General features: G+C 39.5%; 1 long non-coding RNA gene across 1 annotated transcript; it reads left to right on the top strand.

Annotated features, from left to right (window-relative positions):
- The first annotated feature begins 4,804 nt into the window (after positions 1–4,804).
- LOC148130428 (uncharacterized) lies at positions 4,805–20,169 on the top strand. Its single transcript, XR_015749783.1, has 2 exons — positions 4,805–4,966; positions 19,651–20,169. It is a non-coding gene; the product is annotated as an uncharacterized LOC148130428 (long non-coding RNA).
- The last annotated feature ends 2,621 nt before the right edge of the window (positions 20,170–22,790 follow it).

The following is a 22,790-nucleotide window of genomic DNA, read 5'->3' as shown; positions in this document are numbered from 1 at the left end:
AAAAGCTGATATGATATACAGCGCAATATGAGAATTCACAGAAAATCCTCTGTGTTAATTGTACATATTTATGACTGCAGCCTTAGAATTACACACACACAGTACTAGGAAGGCATTATAGGGACATGATTCCATGTTAAAAAGTCTCTTCCTTTACATATTATCTACAGACCTACCAATGAATGTAAGCTGTGAAGGCGCACCTCCAAATATGATTACCCAAATTGATCAGGTTTCATTTAAACCCAATAGCTTCCTCCCTTTAGTCTCAAAATTTGAATTATTAACTAAGCCCGAGCAACTAAAGTATTAAAACACTTCTACATGCTTCTCTGCCAGTTTTAATTCATGACTGCCATGAACCTGCAACGTTAGCATTATTTAAGGGTGGAGTGCATTTATTCCTGGCAAGTTGTAGGGTGGGGTTTTTTGTTTTTTTTTTGAAACCACAGTAAAAAGCTATTTTTGCACAGAATGGGGTAAGACAAATTTATTTTTCCAGGATTTACAGCAGTGAGCAGTGATTCTATGCTTTTTGTTTTCAAGACTATGAGGTTGGTGGAAAAAAAGACAATCACAGAGCATCTTCAGACTGCTGTTATTATGCTACAGTTCTTTCTTTTATCCCAACAAGAGCTGGATTCCATCCAAGTTTATAGGAAAATTCTGCAAGTACCTTATAAAATCTTAGTGGGCTTCCAGTTATTGGACTGTCAGTGCTATCCTTTTCAAATGCATACATGCAACTAGTTTGTATTTGTCATAATTAATAGATTATATTTAATCGTCCTCCAAGTGGCCTCAATGACTCTCAGAATGAGTGCTAATGACCAGATGATTGCAAGAATATAAATCCTTCCATTCTCCACTATTCAGTCAGAACTGAAGAAGCTTCTTCGATGAGAAGTGAAATAATTCTCACGGAGAAACAAAGTCCAGTTGCATATTTGGGAAAATCATGACCTGGATGACTGAGAATCTCCATAGACATTGTATTTAAATATGATGGAAAAACACAGGCAATATCAAATGGAAAATTATGAAACCTGAATTCCACATAAAATTGTATGACAGCCAGGGTTATACAATGGGAAATGTTTTCTTTAGAAGAATCCTTGATGGTAAACAACAACAAAAAAAGATTACTCTCATGAACTTCTTTTTGGTCTAAAGGACTCGGGTAACAATATGAGAGAGTTATCATGAGTGAATTCAGAACTACAATTCCCAAGTTCAGCCTCCTCCAATCTGGACCTTGTAGATGCTATACTAGTCAGAAATTCTGGAAATTGAGGTAGACTATAACACATTTTGAGAGTAACACAAAGGGGAAGACAGCATTAGCTGATCTTTCATGTGATAAACTAGCAGGGCTATAATTTGTAACATAGTACGAACTATTGGCACTAGTTTGCTTAGAAACTTTCTTAGGTTAGTTGTATATGTTGAAGATGGGGTAGAGTGATATAAGGAAGAGGGAAAAGAAGGTGACTAGCCATAACTCTAACTTTCATATGTTGATCTTCCTTGTGCAAGAGATGCTTCCTACCACTTTTCAAATCTTTACCTTTCTTTGATATACTGTATTTATTTGTATTGGGTTTTAGAATATCGTCAAAACCATGCAGCTGTTAACAAGAATAAATGACAGTGGCTGGTAACAGCAAGTCAAAAGTGGAAAACCAGGCTATACTTAAGACGATGTACAAATTTATGTCTTTTCAAAATGAAATAATAAATGTGAACAAAGTACCACGGTTCCTTCACTGAAAGTAAGAAAAACAGGCACAAAATATTTATTTTAGAATGTCAGCATTTAAAAGTGTTCTGCCTTAAGAGGTATTTGAATTAAAATTAATGCAACATTCTTTATTGCAGTCATATTTCATAACTGCCAAGTAGAATCAAAGCAGCATTTCAAGCCTGAAACAAGAGGTACTTTTTCTGCTGTTTATTTTTTCAGGAAGTATTTGCTTTCACTATTAGGCTAAAATTATATCTACCCAACACCCCAAATTCTGGAACCACCTAAGAAAGAAGTGAAGATTTCTAACAGCCAGCAACTGAGAATGCCAAGCCTCAGAGTAAAATTAAATGGGTGAATTCAGAAGATCCTACTACAGAATAACAAACCAGCAAAATTATAATTTGCCCATCTGGAGGATAAGCATAGCTACCTTATTTATTTATTGCATTTCTTTATGTGCTTTATAACAAAAAAAAACTTATTGAGTTGCTGAAAAATAGGGAGACTGTGACACTCCTTGCTGTTGACCTACAAGGGAAAGGGTAAAATAAACCCAAGTTTAAAGAGTATTTATTATTGTGACCATGAAGACACTCTTCCTGGTTAGTACTCATTCTCACATCCTGCATGACCTGACATGAAAATGCTCCATCACTGTTTGTCAGTGACATGAATGCACAACATCATGCTCAACCCACACTGGCCCACCACAAGACTGGCTACCACCAGGGGTGGGATTCAATTTTTTTAACAACCAGTTCTGTGGGTGTAGCTTAGGTGGTGGGCATGGCTTGGTGGTCACGTGACTGGGTGGACATGGCTTGGTGGTCATGTTATTGGCTGGGTGTGGCCAACTCAATATCACTCACATCGAGGCACACATCTCCTCGCCTGGCCTCTCGTGATTGTGGGGATGCTGCAACAGTCGTAAGTGTGAAAAATGGTTGTAAGTCACTTTTTTCAGTGCCATTGTAACTTTGAATGGTCAATTGACACGAGCAAAGTACCAGCAAAGTACCAGCAAAAAACTCCAGAGAGGTTCCTGAGACAGGAAGTCTAGTCCTGCCAAGAATGTAATAAGGGTTAACGGAGAGGCAGTTTCTGTAAGCAACACCAGAATGTTTCCTTCCTGCCTTCCTTACAGGATTAGGCCAGTAATTTCTTTTAACAACCGGTTCTCCGAACTGCTTAGAATGTTAACAACCAGTTCTAGGGAATAGGTGCGAACTGGTAGAATCCCACCCCTGGCTACCACCCATTAATGGTTCTGCATAATTATTATTTTTTTCAATTTCTGCTAGCAAAAGTGGTCTTTTTGTGGCACTTTACCTATTGTGAGGGGTTATAGTGGGATAACAATAGGAGTTTGCCAGTAGTTTTCATTAGTGATGCCATCAAAGAAAACAATCAAAAATTTATGTGGTATAGATATCATAGAGAAGGGATATCAAACTCAATTTCATTGAAGGCCGCATCAGGATTGTGTTTGACTTCTGGGGGGCGGGACGTGGAGCATGGCCAGCTCGATGTCACTCATGTGATCAAATGTCACTTTTGCTAATAGTTTGTTTTACTAGCACTCTGCCAGTGAAAACAGAGCTTGTGAGGGCCACATGCGGCCAACCCAGGCTCCATTTTTGCTGGCAGAGGCACTGTGGGCTGGTCCTTCGATGTTTCTAGGGTGGCCTCGTGGTCCAGATCTAAGCACCCTGAGGGCCAGATCCAGCCTGTGGGCGTTGAGTCTGACATCCCTGTCATACAATAATGCCAGATGTCATATGATGTTTTTACCTATCAGATATGACATATTACATAATCCTACGGTATTATGGAAGACTGCTTGCCTGCCTCAAATTTAATGGATCTCCAGCTCTCTACATCCAGTGCAAAGCACAGAAGATAAGAAGGTAAACATTCTTGATGTATTTTGTTCAACTGAAAAAAGGCTTAAGGAATCAAGTATGTAAATGTATGAGCAGAATAATTCATTCTTTTCTATTAGGAGGCATGGGATGATTTAAATGCTGATGAGTTTTTGAACTATATTGAAGGCCTGTCACACTTTGGATATACTTACGGTGTTACAGTTAATTGTGACCATTGTTAAAAATGGTCATAGGAAACTAAACTCCACACAGTTCAGCCAAATTGACCTCTTTCATTTGAGAAAGGTCATTTTTCATATTCATCAATGAATGGAAACATTTGTGGACTTTTTTGTAAAAAAGAAAATTATTTTATGATTTATGGCCTTGATATTTAGAAAGAGTGGAATATAGAAAAAGGGAATTATGATGTAATATTAGAGAGAGAGAGATTTAATTAGAATTACATATACTGCATAACTTGCTGAAAGGAAGATAAAAGTCATTGCTTTCTACTTTTTCATGTTTTCTGTTTTATTATTTTCTATATTCTAACTCCTTTTTTATTTTCCTTTTCTCTTTTGCTTTCTTTATCTTTGATATTTACTATATCTTTTAACAAAAACTACTTTTAAAATACATAGAAAGAATTCCCCCAGTATGATGGAAATATGTTTTCTCACCTCAAATAAGCTTTTATAGAATTATCTGAAAATGTTTTCCATTACAGCTTGTCAATTTCTTCTTTTATAATGGTAATTCTTAACCACTAATTATGCATCAGTTCTGGTTATAGTAATGAAAAAAATTCTGGTTTCGTAAAGATAGGTATCCTCTTTGTTGATTTGAGTAATTGCATTTTTTTTACCGTGAAAAAAATATTTTTGAAATATTTTCTAAGCAAGAAACATTTATATACCATGTTAAATTTACCAAGAATTCCTCAAAGAAGTTATGTAAAATATATGTTTGGACAGAAGTCTAGCTCCTTGCAAATAAAATTAAAAATTAAGCAGATTTGGATATAAATAAATTTTGCATTAAAATTAACTTATCCTATGTATGTATATGTGTTGTTTGTATATACATGTATGCAGTGGTGGGATTCAAATATTGTTGCGGGAGAGTGGGAGTGGGAGTGGCTTGGTGGGCGCACTTTGCACACGTGCACACACTTTGCGTGATGCGCACATCAAATGCACACTTTGTGCAGGCACAGAGGCATTTGCACAGGTGCAGAAGTGTTCTAACTCGCCTCCTGCAAGCCTGCACAATCCCAGCCACTTCAGCAGCTGCCGCGCGGCACTCTGCTGTGGCACGCAAAGCAGCTACACTTCAAATTCAGAGGATAAAGGTTAGTATGGGAGCCCGGGGGGGCGTGGAGGCCCAACAGCAGAGTGGCGGAGAGAACCAGTTTGGTTTCCGCTGCTCATCGCTCCTACCGGCTCACCAGAACCGGGCCAAACTGGTCAAATACCACCACTGCATGCACGTGTGTGAGCATGTATGTATGCATATAAAAATTCCCTTTCCACCCATATGGTTAGTATGTGTCTTTCTCAATCTCAGGTCCTCTATCAAAGACCACGAGGTTTGAGGGCGCTGTGTTGTATCTTAGCTGTTCCTAACACTGCCCTCTTCTGGACAGATTGTTCTGATGTTTTTCCTGGGGTCTGTTCATATGAATGGCAGTTTGGTGTAGTGATTAAGACATCAGGCTAGAAACTGGGAGACTGTGAGTTCTAATCCCACTTCAGGCACAAAAGTCAGTTGGGTCATCTTGAGCCAACCACTCTCTCTCCTAACCCTAGGAAGGAGACCAAACCAGTTCTGAAAAATCTTGCCAAGAAACTGCAGGGACTCAGGCTAAATATTTATACTATCTGAAGAGAAATCATAATTTGATTTACATTACAATAAAAGAAGAAAAATGCCGGGACTTGTAGCAGTTCCCAGGACTCAAAAACTGACTTGAAGGCTAAAGAGTAAGATTAAATACATTCCATTTTTTAATTGCAGAGGAGAACATATGTCTAAGTAAGGTTAAGATTAAATAAAGGGCACACACAGGATCTTCCCTCTTAATATTGAACATGCATTCTTAAGAAAAGAACTACAACTGAATTGGATTCTGGGTTATCGAAGTTTCAGAATTCAGCAGAAATGGAAGCAAATGGAAGATGATAGCTGGGCCCAAATATTTGCAAGGTTTATATTGTAGAGCAGGGGTGTCAAACTCACATTGTCATGGAGGTGTCACGTGACATATCAGGACTTTTTCCCCCTTTGGTAAACCGGGCATGGGCGTGGCCAGTGTAAGGTTAATATTAATTAGGGTTACATATACTGCATAACTGCTGAAAGGAAGATAGAAGCCATTGCTTTATATGTTTTCATGTTTTCTGTTTTATTTTTTTCTATATTCTATCTCCTTTTTTATTTTACCTTCCCCTTTTACTTTCTTTATCTTTGATATTTACTATATCTTTTAATAAAAACTACTTTTAAAATACATAGAATAAGAATTCCCCCAGTATGATGGAAATATGATGCATCCAGCCTGTCGTCGGCTGGGCGGTTGACAGCCCTGTTGTAGAGCAAACAGCAGCAAAATATTTTTTCAGGCTGTCCCATTTGTTTTTTCTGCTCCAGCTGAACAGGCAGATTCAGTGCACTGAGAATAGTCATGTTATCCAAGGATATATTGGTGACAAACAATTATGGCTAGATGAATCCAGTTATGGGTCAGGTCTCCTATATTCCAGATTTATAGCTTAACTGTGCCAACTGACATAGTTTGTAGTGTTCAAACCCATAATCTCTTAAAGCATCTTTAAAAAAAACAACAAATGAAATTTCATGAGAATAAAGGAAGGGGAGGAACTGAGAAGAGCAAATGGGAACAGTTTTAATGTAGAAGAAAGCTGGCCTGCTTTCCACAGCACTAGGCAGAGTTTTGATTTATGCGTCATTTCATTTTTGCTCTTATATAATTATTCCGTTCTTACTCAGGAGGGTTTAACTTCAACAGTTACCAGAGAAAATGGATTTAGTTTACAGAAGTCTATTCTCAAACTTGAAAACATTTTGGCAGCTTCATAATCCCAAATGTATGTTTTTTTTAGAGTATAATACATTCCAGTAGCATGAAATATATTGCAGAGAACGTGGTCTGCTTGCTAACCATGAGAGATTGCCAGCTAAGTTTATCTGAAATCCTTGATTAATTGTAAGGAGAATTTAGTAAAGATATGTGTATACAATCTAAATTATCCATACTGCTTGTAATAGTAATCAAAGTTCTATTACTGTATGCTAGGGGCTAATTAATATTTGAATGATTGAGCAATTAAGTCATAAGGTAATTTACTTCTTCATCCTCAATCATACCAGATAGATTCACATTAGGAAATCAATTTTACAGGAAGGCTAAAACTACTTCTATTAAGATTGGCTATAATAACGATCTTATAAGTCTGAGCTTTTCCCTTCTTCCTCCTCTTCCTTTTCTTCTTCTTTCTCCTCCCTTGAATTAGAGGTGTGTGCCTAAGTATTTTCTGAATTTTTCTTGTTCTGGATTTAAACAATATTTTGGCCCCCTTTTTGTCTAAGTAGCAATTCCTACATATTTTTTATTGTCTTAGAATTGCTGTTCCAGTGACACATCAACATTGGGGTAGACTTTTAAAAATTGTTTTACCCTGTTTGGTGCAATAATATTAAATGTTTCAATATCTAAGGGGTTACCACAAAGAAGAGGGAGTCAATTTATTCTCCAAAGCACCTGAAGGCAAGACAAGAAGCAATGGGTCAAGGAGAGAAGCAACCTAGAAAAATTAACTAACAGTTAAACCATTAATCAGTGGAACAACTTGCCAATAGCAAGTTGTGGGTACTCCAACAGATTGGACAATCATTTGTCTGAAATGGCATAGGGTTTCCTGCCTGAGCAGAAGGTTGAAGTAGAAGACCTCCAAGGTCCCTTCGAACTCTGTTATTCTGTTAGAAATACAGTTTTGATTCATGTACTCTTTAAAAAAATATTTTAATCAAATGGTAACATCAGATTAATAAAATATATTTTAATTGATGGTAGCTTTATTTTACTTCTGTGTAACTATGGAATGTTAAGAAAAAGGAGAATTTTAATGAACTATCCATTCTTTCTCTATTTTACTTTTGTGTATCTATCTATCTATTTTTTATTTATTTTTTTATTTAGTCAAGCAATTATAAGATAACAGGTATAAGCATAGACATAGTTATGAATACATGAAATGGATACATATAAGAAAAATAAAAAGAAACAATAGGACAGGGATGGTAGGCACGTTGGTGTGCTTATGCACGCCCCCTACAGACCTCTTAGGAAAGGGGTGAGGTCAATAGTAGACAGTCTAAGGTTAAAGTTTTTGGGGTTTGGGGAAGAAACCACAGAGTCAGGTAGAGTATTCCAGACATTGACCACTCTGTTGCTGTAGTCGTATTTCCTGCAATCAAGTTTGGTGCAGTTAACCTTGAGTTTGTATCTATTGTTTGCTCTTGTATTGTTATGGTTGAAGCTGAAGTATTCATTGACTGGTAGGACATTGCAATGTATAATTTTATATACTATACTTAGATCAGACCAAAGGTGGCATAGTTATAGGTTTTCTAGGTCTAGAATTTCAAGTCTGGTGGCATAAGGTATTCTGCAAAGAGTAGAGGAGTGGAGAACTGTTCTTGTGAAATATTTCTGGACTTTCTCAACTGTATTAATATCAGATACGTAATGTGGGTTCCAGACTGATGAGCTGTATTCAAGTATTGGTCTAGCAAATGTTTTGTATGCTCTAGTTAGTAGTGTGATATTACCAGACAAAAAGCTACGTAGGATTAGGTTAACAACTCTTAATGCCCTTTTGGCTATGTAGTTGCAGTGGGCTCTAGCACTTAGATCATTAGAGGTGAGTATTCCAAGGTCCTTTACAGAGCTTGGGTCATCAACAAGATCTTGACTATTCAGCTTGTATTTTATTTTCTGATTTTTTTTGCCAATATGTAAGACAGAGCATTTATTTGTTGAGATTTGAAGTTGCCATTTGTTTGACCATTCTGATACATAGTCGAGATCTTTTTGTAGGGTAGCAGTATTGTCTGTGGTATTGAACAGCTTTACATCATCAGCGAAAAGAACGCAATTGCTCTTAATATGATCGCAGAGGTCATTTATGTAGAGTATGAAGAGAGTTGGTCCTAGAACACTGCCTTGGGGGACACCACTATTGACAGGTTGTTTATTATTGATTAAAGGTTGTTTATTATTGAGGTTGTTTATTATTGAGCAAGCTAAAAGACTGCTTCCTACATAAACCTAAGCAATAAACTGGATCCATGCCAAAATCAAATAAGCAATATTATATTTACCAAGTTATGTGAAGCAAGCCAGAATAAAAATCAGCTTAGCTCACCAACAAAAGAATGCCAATACAACATCCAATAATTGTCAGATCTTTTTGAAGGGTAGCAGTATTGTCTGTGGTGTTGAATAGCTTTACATCATCGGCGAAGATATATGCCAAACTGCTTTGACAGCTTGGGTCTTTTGTACAATTCAGCTTTGCAGTCATAGCTACTATGGTTACAAAGCTGACTTCACTGGCTAGGAATTATACACTCTGTAGTCTCTTGACATTTACAGGCATTTAAGGCAATTGCTCTGGAAGAGTACTATATTGGGGTTTTTAAGGAGTGGGTAGAAAGGCAAAAAAACCTGTTCTTATAAATCTATTTTAGCAAAAGTTATTATTGTGTGAAGTCAGTGCCATGAATGGTGATAGAACTACAAACTTCTTCCTTAACATATCTGATCATGGCTGTTAGTTAAGAGATTGAAATGTTCTCACAAAATGGATGCAATATAAATGTAGATTGCCTAGTACAAGTTTAAAGCTTTTAACTGAAGGATACATTAATTAAAAACAATATAGGTTTATATAAGTTAAAGGAAAATGTCTCTATCATGTTTACTTTATTTGTCTTAAATTTATTTAACCAAACAAGCAAAGTTAGGTATAGATGTAAACAGTTATGAATGAGTCAATAATAATCACAGACTCCCATATCTATAGTAGTTTTCACTACTATCTTCTACTCTTGTTTTATACAGAGTATTCAAAAATTAGGAATCAATAGTTTCCTAGTGCTTTTTATTCCTTCACTGATTTTTTCATTATTATGTATTCACGATTTCTAATCTTCTGAATACAATCTTATTCATAAGAAAGTTATGCTTGCTAATATAGTAAACCCTTCTTCCTAAATAAATATTCAAAGAATTGCAGTGCCCTCCCCAAACATATGTTATAAGGATGTCAATATAGCTCTGAATACCAGAAAAGACCTTGGTTATGAATTATGAATTATAATATAGCTAACAATGTATATGGAGACCACCAGAGTATTTGTGCTTTGGTTTTTAAGTTAACACGACTAGCAGATTCAACAAATTTGTCAAACTGTGAATAAATCAAAGATATTATCAGGTGGAATGCTTCAATATATTCCTATGCTTTGGACCTAAAATAAAATTCTTACAGGCTGAACAAAAAGGAAAAAATATATAGAGTGCCTATTGAATTTTTATTTCTAAAAGACTCACACTGCAGTTGGCAGAATTCCTTCTGGTTTAATTACCTCATACCACAGAAATCTGACTAAATCCATCAGTGAGCTTAACTTTTCTTCCTCAAGGGAATAATATATCATAATTACAACAGACACCAGTTTTAGAGCTTATACCCTACCACGTATCTATAGCAAAAAAAAAAAAAAAAGGTCATCTCTAAATAAGCTGACCCAGGCATATTTAAATGGAATATCAAAAATGTGTTAAAATTGCAGAAGCAGCTGAGATAGATAGCTCAAAAGAATAACATTTGGACAAAATTGCTTTCTCTGTAAAACATGCCTATGCTTTTAGCCCAAGAATGACTAAGAAAAGTTATTTGCTGTTGCCTTCTTCCCATTCTTTTCAATTCCCACTCATCTTGCTTCCAAAATAATCCAGATCCAATTCTGCTTATTATCTCAGTTCAGATGTTACCACTTGCAGAAACAATAAAAAAAGATCAAAATATTTTACAAATGAAGACACTGTGTACTATGCACAAGATGGTGTTTTCTTAGGTACTCATAGTGAACTAAACCAAATCCAGCTCCATTCATTTGTTTGTTTATTTGTTTATTAGATTTATATCCCAGTTTCATTCAGGAGCTAAAGGCAATTCTCTGTCTGGAATGCAGAGCCTTAAAATCAAATATTATCTGGTTTTTTAAGTGTCTTTTTCTGTTTTTGTCTTGGACTGTCTTCACAATAGAAGTCATTCAAATGTTTGTGTAAATTGTAAATTGTCTGCTTCTTTTTGCCCCTTATCCATTGACAAACAGCTAGATTTTATTTATTTATTTCCTGATTCCAGCAATCGACTTTAATCCAACCCTTTTAAATCTATGATCTTTAGGAATCAAAAAGACCAAAACATATCCTCTCCAGCAACCAACCCATAAATGAACAGGATTAACACCAGATAAACAATCAATCAGAGAACAATACCCAATCAAGGAACTACCAAGGACAAAACAACATCCCAGCAACACTGGCAGAAAAAGTTACTGTACTGTAAATAGGAAGTGTTAAGTTTGAGGCATGGGTTTAATGAACGGAGACCAGATTGTAAACCGTGAACTTCAGCTCTTTATTCACGAGCATAACAGAGACAAAAAACCCCGGCTAGCAGTCACTCTTTTATAGAGTAAGCTGCTATCCGGATAACCAATGGATAGTGTTATAGCGTTTGAATCTTGGCGCGGCCTGCCAACAGCCAGTCAGATTGCTCGGAATGAACCAATCATAACTTGCCATTATATGGGCCAATAGGACGTACAGGATTACGATCCTGCTAGGCAAATGAATCTTTATTAATTACATTTCTTTCGTTCACAACACCCCTCCCCCCTGGGTTTCGTTTGACGGCCGTGGTGACATAATCACGCAGGTATGCAGGTCGTTTTACCTGTCTATTCGATTTTCGCTGTTCCACCGGTTTTTGTTTAAAGTTCGGTTCCGGTGGAACGCAAGGCTCGTCTTCACCCGGGGTTGATTCCGCGACACTATCAGAGTCCCTTAAGTCCATTCCTGGATCGGGCGGGCATGTTTCCGCTATGGTGTTCCTATGCGGGGAGGATGCCCCCGATCCCGGACCTTCCTCAGGTGGCGCGAGCACTCGGTTTAGTGGCCGTCTGTCCCCGATTACATCGTCGTCTATGCGGTCTTCGTCCCCCTCGGTATTCCCTCCCCCCTGAGTTTGGAAGTCCGGAGGGTCGCGAATATTTGATTGTAAACGAGATCGGAGTTGGTCTATGTGGCGTTTCCATATCTTGCCGTCTGTCGTCTTAAGGCGGTAAGATCTAGGGCCAGTGAGGTAGACTACGGTGGCTGGGACCCACAGCGGTTCGCCGGAAAGGTTTTTTGCGTAGACCAAGTCGCCTACCTTGAATTGGCGATACGTTCCGCTGGATCCACAGGGTTTCTCTGGCGAGTAAGACGGGTGTAGTCGGTCGAGGTGGGAGCGAAGCTTCCGCCCCATTAAAAGTTTGGCTGGGGTCTTGTTGGTGACACTGTGGGGGGTAATGTGTTGTAGTAAGAGTATTTTGTTCAATCTAGCATCGATGTTCCCCGGATCCATTTTTTGGAGTGTCTTTTTAAGGAATTGGACCATCCGTTCAGCCCTACCGTTTGCCGCAGGGTGAGCCAGCGAGTTAAGGCGTGGCGGATGCCCCGGTCCGCCAAGTATTGTTCGAAGGTGAGGGCCGTAAACTGGGGTCCATTGTCGGAAACTAGAACGTCCGGGAAACTGTGTGTTGCAAATAATCTATCTAGTTTTTTAATGACCGAGTCAGTAGTTGTGCTTTTCATCTTGTGGATTTCGAGCCAGTTGGAGTAGGCATCCACGGTTAGGAGAAAAGTGTCCTTTCGTGGGTCCCGCAAAATCAATGTGGATGTGGGACCACGGGCCTCGAGGAGTTTCCCATTCGGTGGGAATTGCTCTCGGTGGGGCGTTGCTGACTTCTTGGCAGTTTCTACACGTGGTAACCCAGGCTTCAATTTGTTTATCGATGCCTGGCCACCACGCATAGCTTTGAGTGAGAGCCTTCATGCGGATGATGCCCGGATGTCCTTTGTGTAGGGTTTTCAACACAAGTCACTGTAGTTTCTCTGGCACCACGACTCTATCTCCCCATAGGATGCAGCCCTTCTGGGAGAATAGTTCCGTTTGCCGGTGTTTCAACAGCGTGAAAATGGCGGGGGTTTCTTTGACTGGCCACCCGCGTTCGACCCAACTGAGAACTTTTGCTAGGATAGAGTCTCGTTTTGTGCCGGCAGCGATATCTCTTGCCGTTAGTGGCGGCAAGTTGAGGGTTTCAATTTGCAGCGTGGTGAGGGTTGGAGCTGGGTCGCTGACGGTTTCCGGAAGTGGGGAACGGCTCAAAGCATCAGCGTGGGGAATGGGTTTCCCCGAGCGATGCTGCAGTACGTAGCTGTAGGCTGCTAGGAATTCTGACCAGCGAGTCATTCTAGGCGATAATATGTATGGGGTTGGTTTATCACCTGCTAAAATGCCAAGCAAAGGCTTGTGGTCTGTAATTAGAGTAAAGGGCCACCCGTAAACATATTCGTGGAATCGCTTCATGGCCGATACAATAGCAAGAGCCTCTTTGTCAAGTTGGCTATAGTTTCGTTCAGCCTTCGCTAATGTCCGCGAAAAGTATGCACTGGGAGCTTCATGCCCGTTTGGTAACACGTGACTCAAAATGGCTCCAACCCCAAATGGTGATGCGTCACACGTAATATTTAGTGGCAAAGTCTCATTGTACTGCATTAGAACAGTATCGGGTGTTAATAAATCTTTCACTTTTTGAAAAGAGCGTTCTTCTTGATGTCCCCAGACCCAGGTGGCTTTCTTGTCGAGAAGTCTATGTAGGGGCTCAGCTACGGTCGCCTTCTGGGACAAGAAGATGTTGTAAAAGTTAATAAGTTCCAGGAAAGCCTGGAGATCAGTCTTATTTTTAGGTCTTGGGGCATTCTTGATTGCCCTGAGTTTGTTTTCGGTAGGGTGAATACCGTGTTTATCGAGGAGGTATCCGAGAAACTCTACCCTTTCAGTGCATAGTTGACATTTTTTTTTTTAACCTTGAGGCCGGCGTCCTTGAATTTATGTAAAACCAATCTGAGACGCCTTTCAAGCTCTACTCTATTTGGGGCAGCAATTAACACGTCATCGAAATATGGTACAACCCCTTTTATTCCCTGTAAAAGTCTCTCCATTAGACTCTGAAATATCCCTGGGGCTACACTCACTCCAAACTGGAGTCTGTTGCATTTGAAGGCACCTCGGTGTGTAACGATAGTCTGTGCCTCTGCTGTTTCCGCATCAACGGGTAGTTGTTGATACGCTTGCGCTAAGTCTAACTTTGCGAAGATCTTCCCGCCGCCCAGGGAGTGGAGAAGATGTTGAACCACCAGCACCGGATAAGTGCTCTGTTGGAGTGCGTGGTTCAGAGTGACGCGGTAGTCTCCACAAATTCTGATCGACCCATCTGGTTTGATGGGGGTTACGATTGGGGTTTCCCAACAGGCGTGGTCAATAGGCTCCAACACCCCTTGGGCTATTAACTTATCAAGTTGCTCGTCAATCTTGGGTTTAAGGGCGAACGGCACCCAACAAGGCTTAAGGCGGATAGGGGCTACTTCTGGATTGAGGCTAAATGATATAGGGGTCCCCTTGTACTTGCCTAAGTTGTCCGAAAACATGTCGTGGAATTCCTGGACGATGCTCTCTTCCCAATCGTCGCTTCCGGCCTGGTGAATGCCGGCCACCTCGATCCCGAGTGGGGCGAACCATTGTAGGCCTAGTAAGCTGGGCCAGTCACCATCGACGACAGTTAATGGGAGAGACACGGCACGATCTTTAAAAGATACATGGACTTGACTCACTCCGACGACTGGGATCGAGTTCCCCTGATAATCTCTGAGGATGATTTTCTGTGTCCTGAGGTCTTGCCGACGGATGGTAGGGATCAGCTGTTTAAGGGTCTTCCAGGAAACCATTGAGAGGGACGATCCGGAGTCGACTTCCATCTGGCAAGGTTTGTTCTCGATGGCCACTTCCACTCGGATCTTTTGTTTGTCTAATGACGAAGCGTGGCCGATAATAATAGTCTGGTGTGCCTCTTCTCGTCTTGCTGGAAGAGCAGATGTTTTGCTTCTGTAGGCATGGTTGTTCCATTGTAGGCATGGTTATTCAAACGATCCCGATTTGCAGGGAGGTTCCCTGTGGTTTGGCGGAGGTTGTTCTCCTTTCTGTTCGTGTTGGATTCCCTCTTACATCTGCAGACCCGTGCGATGTGGCCTCTCTTCCCACAGGAACGGCAGATTGCATCGAGGAATTTGCAACCGGATCGCGGGTGGTTTCCCCCACAACCCGCACATGGGCGCTGAAATTTTAGAGTTTGTTGATCTCGTTCCGCCCGAAGTCTGTTAACCTCTTCTTCATCACTCTCGGACTGGGACTCGAGGTCCTCATGGTGCGCTGTCGCTGAGTGTCTTTCTAGTTGAGGCGAGGCTTCATGGGCGAACTGACGGAGCGGTGCATTGGTGCGGCACATTCGAGCGGCCGACTTCTTGGTTGCCTCTGCTGCAGTAGCGTCAGCAATGGCATCTGCAAGATCGATGTCCCCCTTTGCCATGATCTTGCTCTGTACTGCGTGGTCATCTAACCCCAGAACTATGCGGTCTCGCATAGCTTCTTCTAGGTCTGAAAACCCACAGAGGCCTCCCAGGTTTCTTAGGTCAGCGATGAAGTCTGCAATACTTTCACCCTTCCGCTGATCCCGTTGATAAAATTCGTGTCTCCGAACCAACGTTGGTATGGCGGGGGCATAGTGAGCCCGTAGGATAGGCTCGAGGTTGTCCCAATCCATTGCTGTCACTTCAGCCTGTTTCGCGAGCGCCTTCGCCATTCTAAAAACGGCTGGTCCACAATGGGTCAAGAACACCGCCCGCTTATTTCCGGCTGTTGCGTCTTTCAAATTGTTGGTTTCTAGAAACATTTGGAACCAATCCATATATGACTACCAGTCTTCCTTTTCCGGGTCAAAAGGAGCGGGTGGTATAGCGCCACCTGACATCCTGCCGATGTAGATGCGCTCTCAGCCACGTGCTTCGGTTGGTGCTCTGTAGGGTTTATTCAGCTCTATTGTCTCCGTATCCCATCCTCGTTGCCAGTGTTAAGTTTGAGGCATGGGTTTAATGAACGGAGACCAGACTGTAAACCGTGAACTTCAGCTCTTTATTCACGAGCATAACAGAGACAAAACCCCCGGCTAGCAGTCACTCTTTTATAGAGTAAGCTGCTATCCGGATAACCAATGGATAGTGTTATAGCGTTTGAATCTTGCGCGCCCGCCAACAGCCAGTCAGATTGCTCGGAATGAACCAATCATAACTTGCCATTATATGGGCCAATAGGACGTGCAGGATTACGATCCTGCTAGGCAAATGAATCTTTATTAATTACATTTCTTTTGTTCACAACAGGAAGCAAACTCCACATTCCCAGCACTGCTGAAGTTATGTAGTTGGATAATTAAACATCTGCAAGCAAACAACCAAGCTCAAAGAGCACAAAAAAAGAGCAAAGAAAAAAAGAGCAACATTAATATAAAGCAAGGAATAATTGTGGTTGGAAAAGCATTGTTTTATTATTGTTCTTCATCTCCTCCTCTTCTCTGAAGACAAAAGGAATCTACCACATCATATTTGCTGGCCCATCTTTGTGAGAGTGGAAATAGAAAAAAGGTGTTCTACTAGCTGTCAAATTATTCTGGAAGTTTATATACAATAGTTTCCCCCTGAATAACAATCCCCAGATACCATACTGTTTGGCAATGTATGCTTGAGAAGGAAAGCGATAATTCCCTATTGCATTATTGCTTGGGAAGTATTATGTACAGACTCATTGTTTGCTTAAAAAATGGCTTATTCAGTTCTGTTTAGCAGTCATGTAGAGTCTAAGAGTCAGTCCAATTTTGAATTCCAAGAAGAACAGCAAATATAAAGCATCTGGAATAATTTGATATGTGAAGGAAATGCTAAGTTCATTTCATTTGGTAAAATTTTTTCTTAAACATGAGATCATAAGTGTTCCTTACTTTTCACAATTCAAAGCTTTTTTTTACTGGCGTTACAAATAATATAGCTATCCTGTGAATTGTTCTTTTCAGAAAACTATACACTTCCTATACACTTGTCAAATTTGTGGATGCAGCAAATTTAGGTGATGTAAAATTATTTAGCACAGATGGATTTTCCTTCAAATGACATAAAAATAGCTCATCTATTACACTGTAAGAACTAAAGACTAGGGATACTGAACTGTAACTCCCAAAAGCCGCAACCTGAACAACAGTGAGGTACAGGGATGGCAATATCTGGGAGCCACTGATTCCTTCTCCAGCAATGTGACAGTTTATCCTGAACTTCCCAAACTTGCTTTAATACTAGGGGTGCCTCTGAGTTGGAAAAACTCTTCCTTCTTCCTATTTAACTAGTTCATTTGTTAATTAGTCAGACAATCAGTCAGTTAGGCCAGGCCTAAAATCCAGGAAGACTCTTCTTTTATTTCCATGTTGTGGAGTTAAATAATGCATTTCTGAAAAAAGTTCATTGACCTGATTAATTTTCAGCTGCCTTTGCATTAGAGAACTTAATTATTGTACAGTAACTGTTTCAGTTAAAGGCTTCTGAAATTTATGTCCATCTGTTTTTGCTTATAGCCATTCCGTGGTCATACTCTCATATCCATGTTTTACCCACAGAAAGAGAGAGGATCTGGACTCTGGCATGAACATTTGAAATAGAATGAGAATACAGATGGTTTGGCTGTCATGCATGCATGTTTTAACCACAAAAATGAAGTCAACTTGGCATACATCAGATTAAATTTATGAAAATACAGATGGCTTTGTGAGACTGGAGATGCTCTATCATAAAAATACTTGAAGAATGCAGATATGGGCAAAATACTTATTTAATATTTTCCAAAATGCCTGCCAAAATGTTTTTGCTATATTTCAGAAGTAGTAAAATCAATAACCTTGAACCAAAAATTTACTTCTCTTTCTCCCTGAATTTTGAGAAGTCTGGTTTATTTCTTTTCCTACTTTACGAAGGAAAATAAAAATACTGAAAAGGAATACCCACTAGATTTCTCAATTCTGAATCTAATTTTTATGATATATTGTCCAATTGTACAAACTTGTGTCCACAAATTCCTCTTCTCTTTACCGTAAAAAAAGCCACATTTATTTTCTACATTTATTTCTTCATTCATCACTTTCTTTAGGAAGAACCACTGTAGTAAATAGGTTTTTTTTTTAAATAGTATTTTGGAGTGTTGGAGTGGGTTTGGAGTAGCAAAAAAGCTAAGAAGCCACAAGGGCAGATCATCTCCAAATTCTGGGTTTCCTTTGCATAACTATCCAAACTATATTTTTATTAACATTTCTGAGTTTTAGATTCAATGGGGAACCATTTTTCAACTGAAAAAAAATCATAGTAATAAAATATATATAGAAAACAGAGATATGTCACATAGCTCTGCAACTAACCTTGCAATATGAAAAAGCCCTATCAAGTCCATATGTATTGCAGAAATACCTGCAAATTGAGTTCTTTGCATAGGCAGCCAGGGGTGGGATTCAAATTTTTTAACAACCAATTCTGTGGGTGTGGCTTAGTTGGTGGGCATGGCTTGGTGGTCATGTTATTGGCTGGGTGTGGCCAACTCAATATCACTCACATCGAGGCACACATCTCCTCGCCTGGCCTCTCGTGATTGTGGGGATGCTGCAACAGTCGTAAGTGTGAAAAATGGTCGTAAGTCACTTTTTTCAGTGCCATTGTAACTTTGAATGGTCAATTGACACGAGCAAAGTACCAGCAAAGTACCAGCAAAAAACTCCAGAGAGGTTCCTGAGACAGGAAGTCTAGTCCTGCCAAGAATGTAATAAGGGTTAACGGAGAAGCAGTTTCTCTAAGCAACACCAGAATGTTTCCTTCCTGCCTTCCTTACAGGATTAGGCCAGTAATTTCTTCTACCAACCAGTTCTCCGAACTGCTTAGAGTGTTAACAACCACTTCTAGCGAATAGGTACGAACTGGTAGAATCCCACCCCTGTAGGAAGCTGTATGATAGACAGTGTATGTAGCAAAACCAGACGACACATTGGACAGCAAAGATAATGCAAAGAACAAAATTGAAGGATGTCCTGTTATATAAATTACTGCCATGCAATATATGAGGTGGTCTTTGAAGACCACTCAAGCTACAGCTAATCAGACATGAACGTTTTGTTGGGTACACAGCAAAACAGTTACCTGCACTGGGGTGCAAATTTAAGGTGTTGGTCATTGTCTACAAAACCCTTAATGGATCAGGGCATGGATATCTACTTCTCCTCTCCAATTGTTTCTGACTATCCTATAAGATCTGGCAGGATTGGTATGTTCAAGATCCTGTCAATAAAGCAATGCTTTTTCATGACACCTCAGAGAGGCATCTTCTCTGTCACTGACTACACCTAGAATTGCCCCCAAAGTCTGCATATCCCCAACCCATTAATTTTTCAGAAAGCTCTAAGAAGTTAAATTTTCTAGCAAACCCATGTGAAATGTATGATGTTTTAATTGTTTGTACTCCTTGACATGTATTTCTTTGCTGAGTTTTATGTTTATCCACATTTTTAAATGTTGCTTTGTAATTTGTTGCTTTATAAATTGAATAAAATAAATCATGTATGGTCACACTTACTCCTCATGTGTAAAGGAGGTCAGATAAGCTTGATTAAATTTATGATACTTCCATCACACCAGGAATTTTACTCCCTGTGCAGAATCTGAAGCCAACCTCCAATCTCTCATCATCTTTATTTCCCTAGGCCTCAAAATGCTGAGAAGAGACGGAGAGCAATAAAAGCCAATCCGGACTACTCCATATGACTAACAAGAGAGGCAGAGAAAGTAATTCAATCCATGCCATAATCTAAGTTTCATTGGAATAACAAGAACTGCACATTCCCATTACATTTAGGAATTATAACCCATGTATCTCTCATTTTGGGAGATGAGTTTAAAAAAAAATCCTGAATCCTATAAATGGAGCTTTCTAGTTTCAAAGCCAAAATACCTCTTGCATTCAAAAATCTGTGATGGTGAAATTAATTTGTCAGCAATTATTTTTGTGATGGCATGTTATCTGGATTCCAGGAAGGAGGGAGTGCATTTCAGAGGTATAAGAGCCAGTGCAACTAAGATAGTTCATGTAGGAGAAAGAGGGTGAAGATGGCTCCTCCCTAATAGTTTCCCAGAGTATATGTTTTATGAAGCAAGTTGTCTGCTTTAGTTTGGTAAGATTTCGTCTAAAAGTGAAAAATAATAAAAGAAACTACTAACAGGAATCTCAGTGTCTTTTTTTTTTTTTTTTTGAGCCTGACAATTCTATAATCACTGTAGCCATGGTTGATTAAATATTGCTCAGTGGATGAAGAAAGGAGAAGTTAAATTCTAAAAATACCTTCAAATTGGCTTTTTGTATACAATGTTCTGAATCTGAAATGAATCCAAGAAATAGAAAGCAGAATGAGACAAGAGTTCCAGCCAAAGGAAATAGACTACCTGGTAGAAGTCTGAGAGCCAAACCTTCAAAGAAGAGCAAACAAAAAACACCCCAAAACAGTTTTGGTTTCAATGCATGAGCCAGAAATAAATCCTTTCAGTTTTCAAAAGTAGCTGATCTGCCTAAAACTAACTCTACGTTAGAGTAAAGTCATAGTGTAGACATGTCTTTTGAGAAACTACAGGTAGTTCTCGACTTATTACCACAACTGAGCCCAACATTTCTGTTGTTAAGTGAAACATTTGTTAACTGAGGTTCACCCCATTTTATAACATTTATTTATTATTTATTTATTTATTTGATTTGTCAATTGTTTCCAAGATAATAAGTATAAGTGTATACATAGTTGTGAATACATGAAATGGGTACATATAAGAAAAATAAAAGAATAGAGAAACAATAGGACAGGGACGGTAGGCACGTTGGTGCGCTTATGCACGCCCCCTACAGACCTCTTAGGAAAGGGGTGAGGTCAATGGTAGACAGTCTAAAGTTAAAGTTTTTGGGGTTTGGGGAAGAGACTACAGAGTCGGGTAGAGTATTCCAGACATTGACCACTCTATTGCTGAAGTCGTATTTCCTGCAATCAAGTTTGGTGTGGTTTACTTTGAGTTTGTATCTATTGTGTGCTCTTGTGTTGTTATGGTTGAAGCTGAAGTATTCATTGACAGGTAGGACATTGCAATGTATGATTTTATATACCATGCTTAAGTCAGACCGAAGACGGCGTAATTCAAGGTTTTCTAGTTCTAGAATTTCAAGTCTGGTGGCATAAGGTATTCTACAACGAGTAGAAGAGTGGAGAACTCTTCTTGTGAAATATTTCTGGACTTTCTCAATTGTGCTAATATCAGATACGTAATGAGGGTTCCAGACTGATGAACTGTATTCGAGTATTGGTCTAGCAAATGTTTTGTATGCTCTGGTTAGTAGTGTGATATTACCAGAGAAAAAGCTACGTAGGATTAGGTTAACAACTCTTAATGCCTTTTTGGCTATGTAGTTGCAGTGGGCTCTAGCACTCAGATCATTAGAGGTGAGTATTCCAAGGTCCTTTACAGAGCTTGGGTCATCATTTTATAACATTTCTTGTCATTTTATAACATTTCTTGTCACAATTGTTAAATTAATAACTGAAGTTGTTAAGTTAGTAACAAATTTGTTAAGTGAATCTGGCTTCCCCATTGACTTTGCTTGTCAGAAGATCACAGGTGATCATGTGATCCCAGGAGATTGCAACTGTCATAAATATGAATAAGTTCTGAAGCATCTGAATTTTGATTAGGTGACAACGGTCTACAACAGGCATTAGTGTGAAAAACTGTCATTTTTTTCAATCCCATTGTAACTTCGGACAGTCACTAAATGAACTGTTGTAAGTCAAGGACTACTTGTTATGCCCCTGTCGGAATCTGACTCAGTGGAGGAAGCCGTACAGCTGACTGGGAGTGGGAGTGTGGTTCCGTTGGCTGTGGAAGAAACTGGGGAAGGGCAAAGTCTGGCTGGGCAGAGCAGGGAAGAGGTAGAACAAGGGAGAAGGAATTCAGAGGAAGACCTGGGCCCACCCCCTCTTCATCCTAGGGCACGCAGAGAGGAATGGAGAAGAGAGCAACGTGGGTTGTGTGGCTTACGGGGGAGGAAAGGGCCCTGATTCCCTTCATTAGCTGCAGCTGGGAACACAGTGTATTAAAAAAAGGTAAGCTGAGTGCAGCAAGCTGTTGGGAGCAAACATGACTTTATCTTGTATCGTTGTGGCTTATCTGTGTTCCTGGCATCTTCCCAACTGTGTGAGTTTTGCCGTGCTTTCAGGTTTGAAATTCCTGCTCCTGCCCTGCCAAACTAATTACTTCAGTTTGGTTTGTTTGGATTTTAAGTTACAGTTTGTGCGTACCTTGTTTCGGACTGAATTTTCAACAGTCAAAGGCTGTTCCTGGGAGAGTTTTTCTCCAGCGCGAAGGTAACCTGGACATCGGGGGCAAGGTTGGAGATAATAAAGGAACTCTTATTGCTTATCTGACTGTGTTGCCTTTGTGCCACACCCCGGGTCATCACACTACTTGTATATGAAGCTCTCTCTTTGTATGAATATAATTGATATACCTATAAGGTTCACATTTTCCTTGTATTAATCTTTTGATACTTTGCATGGATCCATTGCTATTGATGAGGAAATAAATGATTATCAAGTTCCAATGAGATCTATTTCCAAGGTTAATCATAATAATAAATGTATCTACATGGATATGAAAACAAGACATCTCAGTTTCTAAGGTAAAACTGAATTCTCTAAACTCTCGCCAAGAAATGTTTCTATCTTTGAAAATCGAATGGAACTCAAATATTCTCTGTATCTAGCTCTTGAAATATAATTTCACAAATACCTCAGTCTACATCTCATTTAAG

The sequence above is a fragment of the Notechis scutatus genome, chromosome 5 (assembly GCF_049901735.1).
Source record: "Notechis scutatus isolate UNSWTSFEM ecotype Mainland chromosome 5, rNotScu1.2, whole genome shotgun sequence".
Taxonomy (NCBI): Eukaryota; Metazoa; Chordata; class Lepidosauria; order Squamata; family Elapidae; genus Notechis; species Notechis scutatus.
The sequence above is the reverse complement of the archived record's forward strand: the minus strand, read 5'-3'. Positions and strand labels throughout refer to the sequence as shown.